Source organism: Heptranchias perlo, unplaced genomic scaffold (assembly GCF_035084215.1).
Source record: "Heptranchias perlo isolate sHepPer1 unplaced genomic scaffold, sHepPer1.hap1 HAP1_SCAFFOLD_44, whole genome shotgun sequence".
In the NCBI taxonomy this organism is placed as follows: domain Eukaryota; kingdom Metazoa; phylum Chordata; class Chondrichthyes; order Hexanchiformes; family Hexanchidae; genus Heptranchias; species Heptranchias perlo.
In genome coordinates, this window is record NW_027139453.1 from 5896364 (window position 1) to 5914646 (window position 18283).

At 46.9% G+C, this 18283-nt stretch overlaps 2 long non-coding RNA genes across 14 annotated transcripts in view; one reads left to right on the plus strand and one right to left on the minus strand.

The window, feature by feature from the left end:
* The window catches only part of LOC137312864 (uncharacterized), a 1008715-nt gene that overhangs the window by 796799 nt on the left and 193633 nt on the right, over positions 1–18283 (plus strand). The gene's annotated exons all lie outside the window — the stretch shown is intronic.
* Positions 1–18283, minus strand: part of LOC137312865 (uncharacterized) — a 157370-nt gene that overhangs the window by 15657 nt on the left and 123430 nt on the right. For all 13 annotated transcript variants that reach the window (XR_010960879.1, XR_010960871.1, XR_010960882.1 and 10 more), the window contains one exon: positions 9949–10114. This is a non-coding gene — a long non-coding RNA (uncharacterized lncRNA). The remainder of the gene's footprint in view (positions 1–9948; positions 10115–18283) is intronic.

Here is an 18283-nt window from a genome sequence, read left to right on the forward strand (position 1 = left end):
TTCGAGAAATTACTCGAGTCTCTCATTAAGGATAGTGACTGAACACCTTGAACATTTTCAGCTGATCAGTAAGAGCCAGCATGGATTTTGTTTTGAAGAGGTGACTAAAGTAGTGGACAGCGGAATGTCTATAGATGTTGTTCATATGGACTTCCAAAAGGCATTCGATAAAGTCCCTCAGAAGAGACTGTTAGCTAAAGTTGAAGCTGATGGAATTGAGGGGAAATGATTGACCTGGTTAGGAAATTGGCAGAGCGGCAGGAGACATTGGGCCAGAAATCGCTGCGAGCGGCGAGGCAACGCTCACTGCAGCTCTTGCGAATTAAATTAACAAAAATACTGACTGTAGGCTCTGTGGCGATGAATTCCTTGATTTCGAACTTCACAAAAATTTTGCATCATCAACCCAGCCTCTGAGCAGCGTGATTTGCTGCGCAGCTGGAAATGTGTGTGAAGAGAAGACACGCCCACAAAATTCGTGAGGACGAGAAGTCCCGCCCACAGAATCAGGCTGCATTGCTCAAACAATCAAGCAGAATTCATTCCTTTCAAGTTGGCATTCTGTGTGGCATTGTAAATTTAAAAAATCAAAAACCAATGAAATAATAGAATTAAGTTAAAGAGACAGAAGGGAAAAGTTTAAAAAATAATATTGTAATTTTAATTCTTCTTCAATAACCAAAAACTAATAAAATAAGTAGTGATATGAGAGCCCTCGTTTTTAAAAGATAATCTTTACTTGTTTGGCAGTCATTAAAACTTACCGAGCTGTTAAAACTCTGTTTGTCTTTATTTACTAGAATGCCACCTGGACATCAAGGGTTAAATTTTGAAGAGAGATTACACAAACTAGCGATGCATTCTCTGGAATTTAGAAGATTAAGGGGTGATTTGTTTTAATTTTTCAAGATATTAAGGGGAACTGATAGGGTAGATAGAGAGAAACTATATCCGCTGGTTGGGGAATCGAGGACCAGGAGACATCGCCTACAAATTAGAGCCAGAACTTCGAGGAGTGAAGTTATGAAACATTTCTACCCGCAAAGGGTGGGAGATGTTTGAACTCTCTTCTGCAAACGGAAGTTGATGTTAGCTCAGTTGTTAATTTTATCGATAGATTTTTGTTAACCATGTGTTCAGGGACTATGGGATTAAGGCGGGTAAATGAAGTTCGGTCAGAGATCCGCCATGATCCCATTGAATGGCGTAACAGTCTAAAAGGGCGAAATGGCCAACTCCTGTTCCGACGTTCCTGGTCAATGTCACCACAGACCACAACCTCAAGCAGGCGGCGCTGCTGATCAGCCGTGACGGAGCAGAGAGACAGAGAAATGGGCAAGAGAAAGAGAGACATACGCAAAACGAGTGAGAAATGGGGAGTGGGAGGGAGAGAGAAAAATAAAGACATAGACAGATAGTTGGGGAGAGTGAACAAGAGAAACAGACAGCGGACAAAGAGAAAGAGAAACAGAGAGGAGAGAGCAAGAGAATGAGAGAAACTGGGGAGACAGAAACAGAGACAGACGGAGAGGGAGAGACGCGGGTAAAGGGGGAGATTGATGAGGGGAAGAGAGAGAGACAGAGAGAGAGACGCAGAGGGGGGGAGAGAGCGATGGAGTGGGTGACAGAGAGATAGCATAGAGAGGCAGAGAATCAGAAGAGAGAGAGACACAGCGAGAGAGACAGAATTATAGAGACAGAGAGATAGTGGGGGAGCAAGAATGAAAGACAGAAACAGAGGAACAAACAGACAGACAGAGAGGGCGGAGGGAGGAAGAGAGAAAGGGAGAGACGGGCATAGGTTGGAGAAGAAGAGTGGAGACGGAGAGTGGAGATGGAGAGTTGAGACGGAGAGTGGAGAATGAGAGACAGATTAGAGGGAGAGAGACCGGGAGACAGAAACAGAGAGAGGGAGAATGACGACATTGAGAATGGCAGAGAGACAGGCAGATTGTAAGGGTAAGCATAATCGAGACAGAGAAATAGGACGTGTGAGGGAGAAGAAAGGGACAGACAGAGGGAGAAACAGACAGACAGAGAGAGAGAAACAGGGGAGGCAGAGAAAAAAGGAAGACAGAGAGTGAGAGACGGGGATGGATCAGAGAGTGTAGATTGAGGGAGACAGAGAGAGAGACAGCGATTAGAGACAGAGATAGAAGTGTAGACGCAGAGAGACTCGGACAGAAAGAGAGAGAGAAAGAGAGTGGAGGGTAAGTACCGGGAAAGAAAGAGAATCAGAGGGAAAGAGTCAGAGGGAGAGAGAAAGAGACATAGTTAAAGAGTATAGGGAGAGAGACAGAGGGAGGGACAGATAGAGAGAGGATGAGACGGGGATGGTCAGAGGGTGAGAGATACGGAGAAAGAGAGACAGAGAGATGGGGCTGGGTCAGAGAGTGTATTCGCACAGAGTGTAGTCGCACAGAGTAAAGTGGCAGAGGCAACGAGAAAGAGTAAAGGGGAAGCGTGAAATTGAAGGTGAGATATAGAGAAAGGGAGAGAGTTCGTGATTGAGAGAGGTGGAGAGGGAGAGAGTTGGAGAGTAGATGGTGAGAGTGAGGGGAAAGAGTGAAGAACGAAAGATGGAGTCACAGTGGAGAGGCAGAGAGACACCGAGAGGGAATATGAGGATATGCGTGTGGGTGAGGGGGGGCGGGGGTTGTCAGCGAGAGAGGCGGACAGACTGTGAGAGTCTGAATAATACAGACAGAGAGATGGTGGTGGTGAGGGAGAAAGAAAGAGACAGACAGATAAAGAAACAGAGAGAAACAGGGGAGACAGAGAAACGGAAGACAAAGAGTAATGGATGGGGATGTGTCAAAGAGTGAACAGAGAGAGAGAGAGGGAGGAAGTGGGAGAGACATGGAGTAGAGGGTGAGAGCGAGTAGAGAGTGAGGAGAGTGTGACAGACAGAGAGAGAGAGAGGCCGAGAGAGAGAGAGGGTCGGGAGAGCGAGTAGAGAGAGAGCACGAGTAGAAAGCGAGAAGAGTGAGACACACAAATGGAGAGAGGGGTAGAGGGAGGGGACAGGGAAAGTGGGAGAGACTCCAACCTACCGATCTTCTCCTCATATCAGTCAACACAACAACCGAAACCTTCTCAAAATATCCCTCAACAAAACTTACCACCTTCTCACCATATCCAGCAACCCCAACGACCGAATTTCTCCCCATATCACTCAACCCCACCGACACACATTCACACAATATCCATCAATCCCCACTTAAACACATTCTCCACATTTCACTCAAACTCCACATAATCACTTTCTCCACATATACACCACAAACGGCTACCAAAGTTCACCTCCATACCTCTCACTACCTCCGACTCACCTTCTACCAAGATCACTCAACCCCACCTAACCACCTTCTCACAATATCTCTCAATCACAACCTACCCACCTTATTAACATTTCCCACAATCACACTTACACAACTCCTCACCATATCCGTCGACCCCACCTACCCACCTTCTCCCCATTTCACTCAATTACACCTACCCATCTTCATACAAAATCCCTCAATTCCAAACTACCCATCATCCCCCGTATCCCTCAATCGCCACCGACCGATCTTACCAACAAATACCTCAATCCCCACCTACCAACATTATCACCTTATTCCTCAATCCCACCGACACAACTTCCCACCATATCTCTCAATACCACCTAAACACCTCGCATATCCCTCAAACCAGAGCTACACACCTTCTCCCCATAACACTCAACCCTACCTACTCACATTCTCATAAGACCCCTCAATCCCAACCAACACACATTCCCACCATATCCCTCAAACCCAAACTAACCAGCTTCTCCTCATATCCCTCACTCACACCTACCTATCTTCTCCCCATATTCCTCAATCCACACCTACCATCTTCAGACCAGATTCCTCCGACACTCCTATCCACATCCCCAAAGACCACAATCCTCACCCACCCAACCTCTCGCCATATCCCTCAATCGCACCTACCCACCTACACACTTTCTCTCCACATGCCTCAACCCCACCTACCCACCTTCTCACAATATCCCACAATCCCCACCACCCACCATCCCATCATTTCACTAAATCCCTACTTAAGCACCTTCTACACATATCCCTCAACCCCACCTACTCACATTCTCATCTCATCCGTCAATCCACACCGACCCACCTTCCCCACTTATCCCTCAATCCACAACTACCGACCTTCTCAACAATTCCTTCAATCCCCACCAACCCATATTAGCTCCTTATACCTCAATCCCACTAATCAACTTCTCACCATATCCCTCAATCCACAACCACCCAACTTCTCACCATATCCCTCAATCGGGCCGACACACCTACCCATATCCCTCAATTCACAGCTACACGCCTTCTCCCAATAACACTCAACCCCACCTACCCACATTTTCAAAACATCTCTCAATCACCACCGAAACTTCTGTGCACCATAACGCTCAATCCCCACCTAACCGCCTTCTCAATAATGTCCCTCACTCATGCTTACCCATCTTCTCCAAATATTCCTCAATCTACACATATCCATCGACTCACCAAATGACTAAACTCACCTACGCACCTTTTCAACGAATCTCGAAACCCCACCTTCCAAGCTTCGACCCATATCCCTCCTAACCACCTTCACGCCATATCATTCAATCCCCAACTACTCACGTTGTCCCAATCCCACAAAACCATCTACCCAACTTCTCATCATGTCAGTCAATCCCAACTAACCACATCACAATATACCTCAATCAACACCTCCGCACCTTCGCCTCATATCTCTCAATCCCACCTCCGCAACTTCTCAGCATTGCCCACAATTCTCAGGTAACTACCTTCCCTCAGTATCCCACAAACTCATCGACGCACCATCTCCACAGATCACTCAAACACACCAAACCGCCTTCTCACTCTATCCAGTATTACCACTTACCCACCCTCTCACCATATCCGTCAACACCACCTACCCACATTATCCTCATATCCCTCAATCCCGACCTGTACAACTTCTCCCCGTATCACACAACCCCAACTACCCACATTAAAAAATAACCTCTATCCACAACTACCTCCCACATCCCTCAATCACCTGTACACATCTTTCCGCCATATCCCTCAATCCCCACTTAATCATGGGTGACTTTCATCTGCATATATACTGGCCAAACCAAATTAGCAATAATACTGTGGAGCATTATTTCCTGGAGTGTGCACGAGATGGTTTTTCAAACCAATATGTTGAGAAGCCAATTCGGGAACAGGCTATTCCAGATTGGGTATGGTGCATTGAGAAGGGGTTGATTAATTAAATTGTTGTGCGGGGTCCTTTAGAGGAGAGTGACCGTAACATGATACAATTCTTCATTAAGATCGAAAGTGAAGGAGTGCAATCCGAAACTAGGGTACTAAATCGAAGGTATGAGTAGTGAGTTGGCTATGATAGATTTGAGACCTTCATTAAAAGGCATGACGGTGAATAGGCAATGTCTAACATTTGAGGAACGAATGCATGAATTGCAACTGTTATATGTTCCATTCTGGCACAAAAAGACAAAAGGACAAGAGGCCCAACCATGGCGAACAGAAGAAGTAAAGGCTAGGATGCGATGCAAAGTGGAATCATAACATTTTGCCAGAAAATGCAGCAAGCCAGAGGATTGGGAACAGTTCAGAACGGAGCAAAAAAGGGTCAGAGATTGATTAAGAGGGAAAATAGAGAATGAGAGTGAACTTGCAAGGAACATAAAAGCGGACTGTTAAATCTTCGACAAACGGGAATATTGTATTGAGATAGACGATCAGCCATGATCATATTGAATGGTGGAGCAGGCTCGAAGGGCCGAATAAGAACATAAGAACATAAGAAATTGGAGCAGGAGTAGGCCAATCGGCCCCTCGAGCCTGCTCCGCCATTCAATAAGATCATGGCTGATCTGATCCCAACCACAAATCTAAAGAACACAAGAAGTCGGAGCAGGACCCGGCCACATAGCCCCTGGGCCCTCTCCGCCACCCACAGGGCATTGACCGATCCGAACTCAGCTTCATGTCCAATTTCCTGCCCGCTCCCCATAACCCCTAATTCCCTTTACTTCTAGGAAACTGTCTATTTCTGTTTTAAATTTATCTAATGATGTAGCTTCCACAGCTTCCTGGGGCAGCAAATTCCACAGACCTACCACCCTCTGAGTGAAGAAGTTTCTCCTCATCTCAGTTTTGAAAGAGCAGCCCCTTATTCTAAGATTATGCCCCCTAGTTCTAGTTTCACCCATCTTTGGGAACATCCTTACTGCAACCACCCGATCAAGACCCTTCACAATCTTATATGTTTCAATAAGATCGCCTCTCATTCTTCTGAACTCCAATGAGTAGAGTCCCAATCTACTCAACCTCTCCTCATATGTCCGCCCCCTCATCCCCGGGATTAACCGAGTGAACCTTCTTTGTACTGCCTCGAGAGCAAGTATGTCTTTTCTTAAGTATGGAGACCAAAACTGGATGCAGTATTCCAGGTGCGGTCTCACCAATACCTTATATAACTGCAGCAATACCTCCTTGTTTTTATATTCTATCCCCCGAGCAATAAAAGCCAACATTCCGTTGGCTTTCTTGATCACCTGCTGCACCTGCATACCAACTTTTTGATTTTCTTGCACTAGGACCCCCAGATCCCTTTGTACTGCAGTACTTTCCAGTCTCTCGCCATTAAGAAAATAACTTGCTCTCTGATTTTTCCTGCCAAAGTGCATAACCTCACATTTTCCAATATTATATTGCATCTGCCAAATCTCCGCCCACTCACCCAGCCTGTCTATATCCCCTTGCAGGTTTTTTATGTCCTCCTCACTCTCTACTTTCCCTCCCATCTTTGTATCATCTGCAAATTTTGATATGTTGCACTCGGTCCCCTCCTCCAAATCGTTAATATAGATTGTAAAGAGTTGGGGACCCAGCACTAGTTTAGGGGATCCTTAACTAGGACATTATTAATTAATCCTGACTCATTACACAGGACCAGGTCCAAGGTTGCCTCCCCCCTTGTAGGATCAGTTGCATACTGCTCAAGAAATCCATCCCTGATGCATTCAATGAACTCGTCCTCAAGGCTGCTCTCCCCAATTTGATTTGTCCAGTTAATATGATAATTAAAATCCCCCATAATTATGGCTGCTCCCTTATTACATGCCCCGACTATCTCCTGATCAATACTTCTTCCAGCAGAGTTGCAACTATTAGGAGGCCTATATACTACGCCCACTAATGATTTTTTCCCTTATTATTCCTTATCTCCACCCAAACTGTTTCATTATCTTGATGCTTTGTCCCAATATCATTTCTCTGTATTACAGTGATACCTTCCTTTATTAACATAGCCACCCCACCTCCCCTTCCTTCCTGCCTGTCCTTCCTGATTGTTAAATACCCTGGCATATTTAATTCCCAGTCGTTGTCACCCTGCAGCCATGTTTCTGTAATGGCCACAAGATCATACCCATACGTAGTTATTTGTGCCGTTAACTCGTCCATTTTATTACGAATGCTACGTGCATTCAGATAAAGAACTTTCAAATCTGTTTTGTGACGCTTAGTTCCTGCTTTTTCCTTTTTTAACACTTTACCTATTACTCCATACCTTCTGTCCCTTCCTGTTACGCTTTCCTCTCTCTCCCTGCTCAGGTTCCCAACCCCCTGCCACTTTACTTTAAACCCTCCCCAACAGCACTAGCAAACACTCCTCCTAGGACAGCGGTCCCGGCCCTGCCCAGGTGCAGACCATCCGGTTTGTACTGGTCCCACCTCCCCCAGAACCGTTTCCAGTGTCCCAGGAATTTGAATCCCTCCCCCTTGCACCATTCCTCTAGCCACGTATTCATTTGAAATATCCTCCTATTTCTACTCTGACTAGCACGTGGCACTGGCAGCAATCCTGAGATTACTACCTTTGAGGTCCTATTTTTAAATTTACCTCCTAACTCCCTATATTCTGCTTTTAGGACCTCATCCCCTTTTTTTACCTATATCGTTGGTGCCTATGTGCACCACGACAGCTGGCTGTTCGCCCTCCCCCTCCAAAATGTTCTGTAGCCGCTCCGAGACATCCTTGATCCTTGCACCAGGGAGGCAACACACCATCCTGGAGTCTCGGTTGCGGCCGCAGAAACGCCTGTCTATTCCCCTTACAATTGAGTCCCCTATCACTATAGCTCTGCCACTCTTTTTCCTCCCAGCCTGTGCAGCAGAGCTACCCGTGGTGCCAGGAAGTTGGCTGCTGCTGCCTTCCCCTGATAAGTCATCCCCCCCAACAGCATCCAAAGTGGCATATCTGTTTGAGAGGGGGATGGCCACAGGGGACCCCTGCACTACCTGCCTGCATCTCTTACTCTTCCTGGTGGTCACCCATTCACTTCCTGCCTGTATACCCTTTACCTGCGGTGTGACCAACTCGCTAAACGTGCTATCCACGAGTTTCTCTGCATCGCGGATGCTCCACAGTGAGTCCACCCGCAGCTCCAGATCCGAGATACGATCGGTCAGTAGCTGCAGGTGGACACACTTCCCGCACACATGGTCGGCAGGGACACTGGTAGTGTCCATGACTTCCCACATCTTGCAGGAGGAGCATATCACGGGTGCGAGGTCTGCTGCCATGACTTGCCTTAGCTGAGTTACCCCTTTTAAATTACGTTGAAATTAGAAAATGTTAACTATACTAGGGACCTAGGTTCACTAAAAAAAAACATTATCTGCTATAAAACCTGCAGATCTTCCCTTTCTTATTACTTTACTTACAGTAAAATGGTAGAAATACTCACCTGAACCTACTCACCAATCAGCTGCCTCCCCTGTGCCGCGTCACTTTCTGACTGGTGACGTCACCCCGAACTGCCGCTGGTCTCAGAGTCTCGCTCTCAGAGTCAGCTCTGGTCTCGCTCTATCCCGCCGCTCACCGACTGGACTCTCGCTCTCTCCGCGCTGTTTATATCTCCGCTCTGGTCTCGCTCTCTCCCGCCGCTCACCGACTGAACTCTCGCTCTCTCCGCGCTGTTTTTATCCCAGCTCTGGTCTCGCTCTTTACCGCCGCTCACCGACTGCTACGCACTGCTCAGTGGAGGTGACTTCGCTGACTTCTCCCAGAATGCCTCCCTGTCTCCTGTGCTGAATGGCTCACTCCTGCTCATCTTTTCCATGTTTCTATGACTCGGTGGACTAGATTTCCACCTTCAGCAGGTGGTGTCAGATCGACCGTCCATTACACACCCTGTCACATTTTCACTTCCATTTACTTCGATACCATTAAAAGTAATTGACAGAATATTATGGGCTGATTGCATGCAATTTCCTAAAGTGCTCTGCCGGGGAGTGACGCTCCACCGCAAGTTCCACTGCCCGGATTGTGAGTCCGCTGAAGGCAGAATTAACCCACGGTGATGAATGGGGGAGAACAAAACCAGGCACGGCCTCGGTTTCGCGCTCTCCACTATTTGTTTGATTAGTTTCCGTGTTCGGTCTTAGGCATTTTAACCATTTTAATATTTTTGTTCTTGAAATGTCTCTCATTTACTCCGCAGAAATTTTTGTCATCTCTCAATTCCTCAATATCCTGAAATAGATTCCAGGTCAGTCAACGCATGAAATTTCCTCTAACTCCTGTTTGTCGCCTCCGTTCTGTCCTTTTCCCAGTTCCACTAAAACGGTTTCACTTTCTTTTCAGTCCACACTAGAGTTATACCTGAACCTTCACCCTGTCCTTTGTCCAGATACTGACCGATCCGCTGGGTATTTTCACCTCTTCCTTTCATTGTTTCAGATTCACAATAATTGCAGTTTGACCCATTTTTTTCCAGTTTGGTCTGTTTCTCTTCTGTTACATTCTCTGATTCTAAGATCTGATTTCTTGTTGGTTTTGTGATGTTTAAATAATCCAAACTCATCCTGTTCCCCTCCCACTTACCCGATGTTCTTGTCCACTGAAATGCCTCTCGTATGTTGTCAACGAACTGACTCCGTCCATCCCTTCTTCAACTGCCGGTTCTAGTCTGTCCCGGTAGAATTTCGTCAACTGGATCAGTTGGTAACCGTCAGACTTTGTCCAGAACTCTGTGATCGCAGTGTTCGGTCTGTGAACAACAATGGAGAAAAATACACATTATCGACATTCCATCCGGGTGGCTATATTTGCTCTTACACCAAACGGCTGACGCCTCCTGTGAGCCACGTTATCAAATTCCTTCTGAAAACCCATATATACCGCATGTGTTACAATACATTGACCTATATAGTCACGTCTCAACCAGGCTGTCTCAAATTTGTCAAATACAATGTCAAATGTCTACAGTTAATCCGTTCTCACCTTCGCCGAATTTGAAATGCTCACGAATTACGTGTCTGTTTAAAAGGGATGTGCTTTCTGTCCCTGATCATTCTGTGTCTGTTTAAAAGGGCTGTGCTGTCAGTCCCGGATCATTCTGTGCCTGATTAAAATGGGTGTGCTGTCAGTCCCAGATCAGAGAATCAAGTTGCTGTGCAGAGCCTGAACCCATAGACGGCTCGATCACACTGGAGATCACAGCCAACTGAGATAAACTTGGGCATAAAAAGCTTTCAATTAATGAAAAAAGTACTTCAAACAGGAAGTATTGACCCTACACAGAAATACGGAGATCAGAGGAGCCCGTAGCTAAGACAAAGTAGTTATGAACGGAGATTTTAATTTTCACATAGAATGGGACACGTAGGCAATACATTTCTAGAATGCATCTGGGACAGTTCTCTGAAACAATATCATGGAACTGAGAGGTTACACATGTCAGGAAATAGAGAACAAGCTGAGGCTCTTTTCTCTCAAAAAGAGAAGACTGAGGAGTGACGTGATAGAGGTTTTTAAGATTAATGGTGTGTTTGTTCAGGTGGATCTGGAGAAGATGTTTCCACTTGAAGGTGAGACCAGAACCAAGGGCCATTATTATAAGATAGTCACTGATTAATCGAATTGAATCGAAAAATGAATTCAGTGAAAACGTCTTTACCCAGAGACTGGTGAGAATGTGAAACTCGCTACCACAAAGGGTAGTTGAGAAGAATCGCACAGATGCATTTAAGGGGAATATGGATAAACACATGAGAGAGAAAGAACATATGAACATAAAAAATGGGAGCAGGAGTAGGCCATCCGGTCCCTCGATCCTTGTCCACCATTCAATCAGATCATGCTTGATCGTCTACCTCAACTCCACTTTCCCGCCCGACCCACAAATCGCTTGATTCACCGAGAGCCCAAAATTCTATCAATTCAAGCCTTGAATATGCTCAACGACTGAGCATCCCCAGACATCTGGGTGGAGAATTCCAAAGATTCACATCCCTCTGAGTGAATAAATTCCTCCTCATCTCAGTCTTACATGGCCCACCCCTTATCTGAAGACAATTTCTTCTTTTTCTAGACTCGACAGCCAGGGGAACAATCTCTCCGGATCTATCCTGTCAAGCCCCCTCAGAATCTTATATTCTATTTTATATGTTTCAAAGAGATGTCAGAGGAATAGAAGGACATGTTGATGGTGTTAGATGAAGATGGATCGGCGTGGGGTGTTTTATAGAATAAGCACCGGCATGTACCTTGTGGGGTGAATGGCCTGTTTCTGAGCTGTGCAGTCCACATAATTCTGGAATCTTAGCCTATATTCGGCCCGTCATGCCCGCGCTAGCTTTTTGAATGAACTGCCCAATTTAGTCCTACACCCCAGCGATTTCCCCATCACCCTGCAAATTATTCCTCTTCAATGACATGTCCAATAGCCTTTTGAAAGTGCCTATGGAATGTGGTTTCACCGTTCTTTTAGGTATTGCACTCCATCTCATAACAAACCTCGGTGAAAAAATGTTTCTTCATTTCCCATCGAGATGTATTGCCAATTATTTTGTTATCTCACAGAGGAGCGGTGGGGAGAGAGAGAGAGAGAGAGAGAGTAGAGGGCGTGAGAAAGACAGAGTAGAAGGAGATAGAGAGGGTACAGACAGAGAGAGTAGGAGAAAGAGGAGAGTAAGGTGAGGAAGAGAGATAGAGAGAGGTTGGAAGGAGACAGAGAGAGTACAGAGAGATCACGAGAGACAGAGATAGAGAGAGAGAGTAGGGTGAGAAAGAGAGAAACAGAGAGAATAGAAGAAGACAGAGAGGGTAGAAGGGTAGAGAAGAAGAGAGGATGAGACAGAGACAAGCGGAAGATAAGGAGAACACAAAATGAGAAATAGAGTCAAAGGGGACGACAGTGAAAGACCACGGAGAGAGTCACAGAGAACGACAGAGGGACAGAGAGAGGGAGAGAAACAGACAGAAAGAGAAACAGGGAGAGACGGACGGAGAGAGGGAGAGACAGGGACAGAGCGAGTGATAGAGACTGGTCAGAGAGAGAGGGAGTCGAGTGTGAGAGAGAGAGAGACAACAAGGATCACAGCATCACAGGGCGTTGGAATCACTGAGAATGGGGGAAGGCAGTGATCTCTGGAGAAGGCCCAGGCTTCATCCCAGTCTCTGTTGGCAGATCTCACACGGTGTGCGACTGACACCCACACAGAGAGAATGGGAGAGAGAAGAGGGAGCTTTACTCTGTATCTAAACTCTGTTGTTACTGCCCTGAGAGTGTTTGATGGGATAGTGTAGAGGGAGCTTAACTCTCCATCTCACGCGTGCGGTACCTGTCTTGGGAGTGTTTAACGGGACACTCTGGAGGGGCTTTCACTCCATATCTAATCCGTGCTGTACCTGTCCTGCGAGTTTTTGATGGGACAGTGTCTTGGGGCCTTTACTCTGTATCTAACCGGTGCTGCACCTGCACTGGGAGTACTTGACGGGACACTCTGGAAGGGTTTTCACTCCGTATCTAATCCGTGCTGTACCTATCCTGGGTGTGTTTAATGGGACAGTGTCGAGGGGGGGGCGGGGGGGTTTCTCTGTATCTAACCTGTGCTGTACCTGACCTGGGAGTGTTTGATGAGACAGTGCAGTGGGGGATTTACTCTGTATCTAAACTGTGCTGAGCCTGCCATGGGAGTGTATGATTGGACAGTGTCGAGGGGGCTGCAAACGGTATCTAACCCGTTCTCTTTCTAACGTGTGAACAGTTCAGACTGAAGTGGTTGATATTCCTCATACCTCACATTCCGAAGCATTAAACACTGTGACAGTGTTTTATTTTGCTCCGCCCTGTTATTATAAAACTCTCTCTGTTCACCTCAGAATGTTTTGCCTCACGCAGGGATCCGTGTTCCACCGGCAGATGCCCCACGGGTCAGTGCTGAGTGTGGTTATTGTACCATGGGGTCTATCACTGCCAGTCAACATCATGTGCTCGCGAAAAAGGCCCAACCCACCGACTCCATCCCTCTCCATGGCGAACGTCTGGTGCAGAAACAGACCATTCACAACCCTCGACGTCTGATTTGAACCTGAGCTGAAACTCGGACCACATATTCTTTCCATTACCAAGTCCGCCTACTTCCATCTATGTATCTCGACCGTCTCCGCTCCCGCCTCTTCTCACCTATTGCTGACACCCTTGTCCGTGCCTTTGTTACCTCGAGACTGGACTATTCCTATGCTCTTCGGGCCAAACTCCCAACTTCCACCCTTCATTAACTTCAGCTCATCCAAAATTCAGCTGCCCGTAACCTAATTCGCACAATTTCCTGTTCAATCATCACCCCCTGTGTTCGCATTGGCTCCCGGTCCGGCAACGCCTCGATTTTAAAATTCTCATCGTTGTGTTCAAATCCTTCCACGGCCATCTCTGTAACCTCCCCCAAGACTACAACCCCATCCACCCCCACTGAGGTCTCTACGCTCCTCCCATTCTGGCCTCTCGCGCATTCCCGAATTCCTGCAGTGCACCATTGGTGGCCGTGCCTTCAGCTGAATGGTCCCTAAACTCTGGAATTACCTGCCTCTGATTCACTCTCCTCCTTTATGACGCTACTTAAAATGCACCTTCTCACGATATCCCTCAATCCACAACTGCCCACCTTCTCCCCATATCACTAAGCCCCACCTACGCGCCTCCCCCCCCATATCCCTTAATCCCCAACTGCAAGCCTTCTCTCCCAATCGCTAATCCCGACCTACCACCGTCTCAACATATCCTTCAATCCCTACCTACCCACCTTCCCACCTTCCAACCATATCCCTCAATCCCCAACGAGCAAACCTTCTCCCCACATCCCTAATTCCAACCTACCCACTTTCGACACATATTCCTTAATCTCACCGAATCATCTTCTCCCCATATTGCTCACTCTCACCTACCAACCTTCTCCTCTGATCCCTCATTCCCACCTACCCACCTTCTCAAGAGTTCAGAATATACTCCTTTCATTAAGGTGAGTTTGGAGATTGAGAATCACTCCTAGGAGTATTCCAGTTTCTGAAGGTGTATAAAGAGCTATTTTGTTCCTGATACTCAAACTTTCCTTCAAACTCTGAATCAACTCCCACACTAACCTGGTTGACTTAACTGCCCTCTGAAATATGGCCTCGGTATCAGACAGGCGCACCGAGCCCAGACGGGCCTGCAAAGTCCTTCTCACTAACGACTGTGAACATGTGCCAAAGTTGGGAGATCTGTCCCACAGACTCGTCAAGCAATAACCTGACATCGTCATTATGAGCCGGGGCTCAGGAGGTAGCGTCTGTCCTCAGAGTCAGAAGGTCGTTCTCTCGGACCCCACACACACCAGAGACTTGAGCATCTTAATCCAGGCCGACAATTTCCTGTGCCAGTAATGTGGGAGCGCTGCACGCTCAGAGGGTCAGTACTGAGTTAATGCTGCATTGTCAGAGGAGCAGTACTGAGGAAGCGCCGCACGGTCGGAGGCTCAGTACTGAGGGAGTGCTGCACTGTCGGATGGTCAGTACTGAGGGAGTGCTGCACTGTCGGAAGGTCACTACTGAGAGAGCGCTGCAGTTTTGGAAGGTCAGTACTGAGGGAAGGCTGAACTGTTTGAAGTGTCGTCATTTGGATGAGATGTTAAACCGAGTGCGCTCATCTCGGTCTGAAATGGCCGACCCCTTATCTGGGGAATGGGGAATGACTATTCCCCATTGTTCCAGATTCGCCAGTCAGTGCATCTATCCTGTCAAGTCCATTAATCCTGTCAAGTCCCCTCAGAATACTATATGATTCTATGAGATGAGAAAGGAATAGGATATGTTGATGGGGTTAGATGAAGAAGGGTGGTGGGAGGCTCGTGTGGAACATAAACCCCGGCATGTATCTATTGTGCCGAATGGCCTGTTTCTCAGCTGTACAGTCCAAGTATTTCTGGAATCTTAGCATACATTGGGCCCATCATGACTGTGCTGGTTCTTTGAAAGAACTCCCCAATTTAGTCCTGCACCCCAGATTTTGCCCCATAACCCTGCAAACTAGTCCTCTTCAATGATATGCCCACTTGCTTTTTGAAAGTGCCTGTGGAATGTGGTTCCACCGCTCTTTCAGGAAATGCATTCCAAATCATAACAAACGTCAGTGAAAAAATGTGTTCAAATTTCCCCGAGGTCTTTTGACAATTATTTTATTATCACAGAGAGGAGAAATAGAGAGTGCGACAATATTGGGCTGAAGAAAGAGAGAGAGTGTAGACAGAGACAGAACGAGTATAGTGAGAGAGAGAGCAGCAGAGAGAGAGAGACATAGAGAGAATTAGGTGAGAAAGAGTGAGAGAGAGTAGAGGCAGAGGCAGAGGACAGGATGAGACAGGGTAAGAGAGAGAGAAGGTGAGCACAAGAAGAGAAACAGAGACAGAGGGGAAGACAGAGAAAGATAAGGGTGATAAGGAGAGAGAACGACACAGGGCCAGAGAGAGAAAATAAAAGTCAGGGAGACATGAAATAAACAGGGGAGACAAACAGAGAGAGTGACATTTAGCTCAGGTGGTTCGAGCGTGATATTAATGCCACAATGGGCGCAGGTTTCATCCCTGCAAGGACCTCGAACGTTCTTTTTATTGAGGGCGCAGTTTGCTCTCTTTATTTTAGACTGTGAGCGAATTATAAATGCAAAGTTTGGAAGGAAATTCACTCAGAACAGAGCATCGGAGAAGCATTTTCATGTTGGTGCTGTCAGTCCCGGATCATTCTGTGTCTGTTTAAAAGCGGTGTGCTGTCAGTCCCGGATCATTCTGTGTCTGTTTTAAAGGGGTGTGCTGTAAGTCCTGGATCATTCCGTGCCTGTTCAAAAGGGGTGTTCTGTCAATCCAGGATCATCCTGTGCCTGTTTTAAAGGGGTGTGCTGTCAGTCCCGGATCATTCTGCGTCTGTTTATAAGTGGTGTGCTGCCAGTCCAGGATTATCCTGTGTCTGTTTTAAAGGGGTGTGCTGTCAGTCCAGGATCATACTGTGTCTGTTTTAAAGGGGTGTGCTGCCAGTCCTGGATCACAGACTCAAGTTGCTGTTCTGAGCCTGAAACCGTAGACGGCTCGATCACACTGGAGATCACAACCCACTGAGGGGAAATGGGGCATGAAAAGCTTTCAATTAATGAAACAAATACTTCAAACAAGAAGAATTGAGACCCCATAGAAATACGGAGATCACAGGAGCCTGTCGCTAAGGCAAAGCAGTTATGAACGGAGATTTCAATTTTCCCATTGTCTGCGTTATAGTGCACCTCGGACAGTTTACTGAAACAATATCACAGAACGCGGAGGATATAACTATCACGAAAGAGAGAACAAGCTTGAAAAGAAAAGACTGAGGAGTGACCTGATCGAAGTCTTTAAGTTTAATGACAGGTTTGATAGGGTAGACGGAGAGAAGATGATTTCACCCGCGAGTGAGAGCAGACCTCGGGGTTATAAATCGAAGCTGGTCACTGATAAATCCAATATTAATTCAGGAGAAACTCCTTTATCCAGGGAGTGGTTAGTGTGAGCAACTCGTAACCACAAGTGAGTTGAGGCGACGAGCAAAGATGCTGTTAAGATTAAGCTAGACAAACACACGAAGGAAAAGGGAATAGAAGGATATGTTGATTGGGTTCGATGAACAAGCGTGAAAGGAGGATCATCTGCAGCATAAGCAAAGGCATGGACTCTTCGGGACGAATGGCTTGTTTCTGTGCTGTACAGTGTATGCAGGGGGTAAGAGAAAGAGAGAGAGGAAAGGGAGAAAGAGAGAGTAGAGGGAGAGAGAGAGAACACGAGAGAGACAGGCAGAGACAGACAGAGAAAGAGATAAAGTTAGAGGAACAGTATATCGAGAAAGAGAGGAGCGATAAGTAAATAGAGACAGAAGGAGATGTTTTGGAAATGCCTGTGAGCTGTTGGCAGCTGAACAATAGCCACTTGTTGCTGCTTCAATGGATTTGAGACGGAAAGTGGAGAAGGAGAGACAGATTAGAGGGAGAGAGACCGGGAGACAGAAACAGAGAGAGGGAGAATGACGACTTTGAGAGTGGCAGGGAGACAGGCAGATTGTAAGGGTAAGCATAATCGAGACAGATAAATTGTACGGGTGAGATGAAGAAAGGGACAGACAGGGGGAGAAACAGACAGACAGAGAGAGAGAAACAGGGGAGGCAGAGAAACAAGATAGACATAGAGTGAGAGACGGGGATGGATCAGAGAGTGTCGATTGAGGGAGACAGAGAGAGAGAGAGCGATGAGAGACAGAGATAGAAGTGTAGATGCAGATATACTCGGACAGAAAGGGAGAGATAAAGGGAGTGGTGGGTAAGTGACCGGAAAAGAGAGAGAACAAAAGGGAAAGAGTCAGAGGGAGAGAGAAAGGGACAGAGTTAGAGAGTATAGGGAGAGAGACAGAGGGAGGGACAGATAGAGAGAGGATGAGACGGGGATGGTCAGAGGGCGAGAGATAGGGAGAAAGAGAGACAGAGAGATGGGGCTGGGTCAGAGTTTGTAGTCGCACAGAGTGCAGTCGCACAGAGTAAAGTGGCAGAGGCAAAGAGGAAGTGTAAAGGGGAAGCTTGAAATTGAAGGTGAGATATAGAGAAAGGGAGAGAGTTCGTGATTGAGAGAGGTGGAGAGTAGACGTGGAGAGGGAGAGTGTTGGAGAGTAGGGGGAGAGAGTGAGGGGAAAGAGTGAGGAACGAATGATGGAGACACAGTGGAGAGGCAGATAGACACCGAGAGGGATTATGAGGATGTGTGGGGGGGGGGGGGGTGCGGGGTTGACAGAGAGAGAGGCGGACAGACTGTGAGAGTCTGAATAATACAGAGAGAGAGAGATGGTGGTGGTGAGGGAGAAAGAAAGAGACAGACAGATAAAGAAAGAGAGA